Raw genomic sequence first — 4,045 nt, forward strand, 5'->3', positions numbered from 1 at the left:
TGGCAAATTGAGGCTATTAACATTGATGGTTATAACTGATACATGTCGAGTTATCATTGTCATATTATTTTCCTGTTGTTGGCCCTTTTTAATTTTCCCCTCTCTCTCTTTAATTTCTTGCTTTGTCTAATGAAATATTTTGTATTTGCTCTGTTGAGCCTCATGGAGTTGTGACCTTCATTGTCTTTTGCTTGGATATTTAAAAAAAATGTTTTGGAGTGCTGGCTTGGTATTCATGAAGTTTTTCAGGTGTTCTTTGTTATGGAAGTATCTTATTTCCCCATCAATTTCAAAAGATAGTTTTGCCGGATACATCAGTCTGTGTTGGAGGTTGTTTTCGTTTAGGGCTTGAAATACCTCACTCCATGCTCTCTTTGACTGAAGGGTTTGTGTTGAAAATTCTGATGTGATCCTGTTGGCCTTCCTTTGCATGTGACTTGTTTTCTTTTCTCTAAATGTTTGTAATATTTTTTTCTTCTGTTGGTTTTCCAGGATCTTGATTATTATATGTATAGGTGTAGATTTTTTTTTTTTAAATCATGGCTAGTTGGAGTCTTATATTTCTCATTTATCTGTATGTCACGTTCTTTTGCTCAGTTTGGGAAGTCTTCTGTCAGTAATTCTGTGAATTTTTTTTTAAATGTCGTTTGTACTTTCTTCTGTTTTTTTGTGGACTCCTATCAGTCTTATATTATTCTTCTTTGTGTCAAGTAGGAGATGTTGGATTGATTTCTCATGGTCCCTTAGTATTATTTTTAAGAGATCTCTCTTTTCATGGTGACTGTCTACCATGCTTTCTTCTATATCTGATATTTTGTCTTCAAATTGGCTAAGTCTGCTGTGTATACTTTCAATAGAGTTTTAATCTGCTGGATATCTGTTTGAATCTGTTTCATCAATTCTATTTCTTCCCTATTTTGGCCATTCATGGTTTCCATTTCTTTCCTATGTTGAGCATTCCTGGCTTCCTTCATGGTTTGAACTCATGTATTTTTTTTTTAATCTGTTTCTGTTCTAGAGTCCCTTTTCATGTTTTTTATTCAGTTCAGCATCTCTGTAGTAGACAGGGAAATTATTTCTGTTTTGAATTTTTCTAGAACCTCATTCATCCATTTTGTTACATTGTGTGTTCTCAGTTCAGGGTGTCCAGGTAGTTTATCAGTGTTTTTCACTTCCTTTTCCTTAGAATTTGCCATTGGTAAGCTGGAAGACTGGGTTTACACCTTGCTTAAATGCCTTCTCATTGCTATTTTTGTGGTTGGTGCAGTCCTTGGTTTAATTCCTGGGTTGAGACTTTGGTATTGCTTATTGTATCTTTGTTGCCTGTATTTAGAAACCTTATGTAATATTGCTTCTCAGAGGTTCCTTCCAGATATAGCTGGTCCTTAGGTTTTGAGTCTCTAATGACTCTGGGGCAATCTCATGTTCTTTATATCAGGAAGAATAACTGATTAGATCAATGCCAACAACACAACAATAGAATTAGGCACAGCTTAGAAAATGACAATTTGTGGAAGTTATTAATCTATGACCTTTAACTGTGTGAATTAAATTAAAATTGAGGACTAGCCCAAAATATATTTATAGTGAATAAATTCTTCAATACAACAACTTTACCCTTTGGGATGGAGACTTAGGAGTAAGGCCCTCTTTCTGCTGTTCACTTCTGCTCTATCTTCTGGAACTCCAGATAATGGCCTTTATGAGCCCCTCTGACTTTGTGGTGTGGATCTAGGTATATGTGCCAACAGGAAGCCAGAGGCAGTGAGGAGTTGGGGTGCCTGGGGGGTGCTGTAGGTGCCCATGTGACTCTGCTCTTCACTGGTCCACTCTGGTTGGGAGCCCTGGATGGGGGTGGAGCTACACCAGTGGTTTCAGGTGGCTCCACTCTTTACCAATCTGCTCCTGATGTTTAGGTAGTGATTTTGTATCCTATTTCTTCCTGAATTTGTTTATCAGGTGGAACAGTTTTTGTGTTGCTGTTGGACTCTTTTATGGTTTCTCTATGAAAGGTCGTACCACCTGCAAACCAAGATTATTTTACTTTTTTCTTTTTTGTGTAAATTCTCTTTCTCTGTCTACTAAATTTTATTGCCAGTATTTCTAGTACTAGTAGTATTTTGAATAGAAGTGGGAAAATAAATATTTGTGTTTGTTTCTGATATTAAGAAGAGATTTTTAGCATTTTGTTGTGTTTATTGAGTTTGTCATATGTAAACTTTATCGTGTTGAAGTAATTTTTCTCTTCCTTAATTTGTTAAATATTTTTATCATAAAGGATGTTGAACTTTGTTAAATGCTTTTTCTGCATCAATTGAGATGTAACTGTTTTCCCTTTTGTTGTGTTAATATGGTTTATTACACTGATTGATTTTCATATCTTTACCTATCTTTTCTTCAAGAAATTAGTCTCTTTTATGTATTGTATTTATACCAGTCACATAATATTCATTGAGTACATTTATAACACTGTTCTTTAAGTCTATAATTTTCTTTTCTTGTATCCTATCTTGGCTTACTATCAAGATAATAACATTCTCATAAAATGAGTTAGGGTTAACAATTCTTTTTTGCCTGAGAAAAGAGGCTATTGTTAGAAATCGTTATGTTCATGATGTTATTTGTCATCTTTTTTTTTTTTTTCTTTTTGAGACAGGGTCCTGCTGTGCAGTACATGCTGGCCTTGAACTCATAGTGATTCTCCTGCCTCAGCCTCCCAAGTACTGAGATTATAGGCCTTTACCATGATGCTTGACTGTCAGATATTTTTTAAAAATCACTGATTCTATCTCCTTTTTTCAGTTTTTGGTTTGTTCAAAGTTTCTAGTTTTTCATGGTTTATTTCTGATAATTTTTGTATTTCTAGAAATTTGTCGATTTCATCTGTTGTGTGTTGGCTCACAATTGCTTGTATTTTCTCATACACTTTCTTATAATTATATAACTTGTAGAAACATCCTCACTTTATTTCCTAATTTTAGTTGTTGGAGTTGTCTTTTTTTTTTCTTAGTCCAGCTAAAGATTTGTCAATATTTTTGATCTGTTTATAGGGTCAAGTTTTATTTTCATTGATTTTTCCTCTAGTATTTTTTTCTATTCTCTGTTTCATGTAACTGCTCCAAAGTTTATTATTTCCTTCTGTTTTGTTTTGGGTATAGTTTATTCTTTCTTTACTTCTGTAATTTGTAATGTGTATTATTTTCTAGCATTTTAATATAAACATTTAGCTGTAAAAGTTTTCCCTAACCCTGGTTTCACTGTGTCCTATAAGTCTTAATATTTTAAATTTTCATTTACATCAATCTTTAACTATTTTCCAATTTTTCATGTGAAATTAGCAATATTCATTGGAAATTAGGATGTGGGTCACTTTAAATCTAAGGGCAAATTCCTGAACTGTCCCTTCAAAAGAAGCATGGAGAAAGCAGGGACCCCTCTCTGCCAAAGGTGGAAGCTATTTTATCTCATGAATTTATTCTGCCTTGTATTTTATAATTTTCACTTAATTATTTAAAGCAGATGTTTCTGCTAGGATTCTATTATATAATATTAAGTACTGTCATTTTGAAATAATGAAATATCAATAGAACTAATAAAGTATATCAGTGAAAGTAGACATTCTATATATTTGAGATAGTTATTACATTTTACCATCTATGCTCATTTGAACTATTTTGCAAATGGGGACTCCACTATCTGGCTTCTATGTATAAGTGGAAAGTTTATAATGATGCAAATAATAAAATAAAATAATTAATTAATTGAAAAAATGCTTATTCACACACATACATTTATAAATTCATAGAAAAATGTATGAGGCACAAGGTATTTTTCAAAATATAAAATAGTTTCTCTGGTGTGTGACATTATTTTTGAGAAAAACATTGAAAATATAAAAATCTTATTTTAGTTTCTGTGATTTCATTTTTGTTTTGCATTACTACGGGATATATCTTCTTTTCCACCCTTATGTTCAACTTTGGTATTCTGCTTTCCATCTACAGTATGAAACAACTAGAGCCAGGGCAAATTGAATATTTACACA

The sequence above is a fragment of the Fukomys damarensis genome, unplaced genomic scaffold, assembly GCF_012274545.1.
Source record: "Fukomys damarensis isolate Sample0158 unplaced genomic scaffold, DMR_v1.0_HiC HiC_scaffold_15, whole genome shotgun sequence".
Taxonomy (NCBI): domain Eukaryota; kingdom Metazoa; phylum Chordata; class Mammalia; order Rodentia; family Bathyergidae; genus Fukomys; species Fukomys damarensis.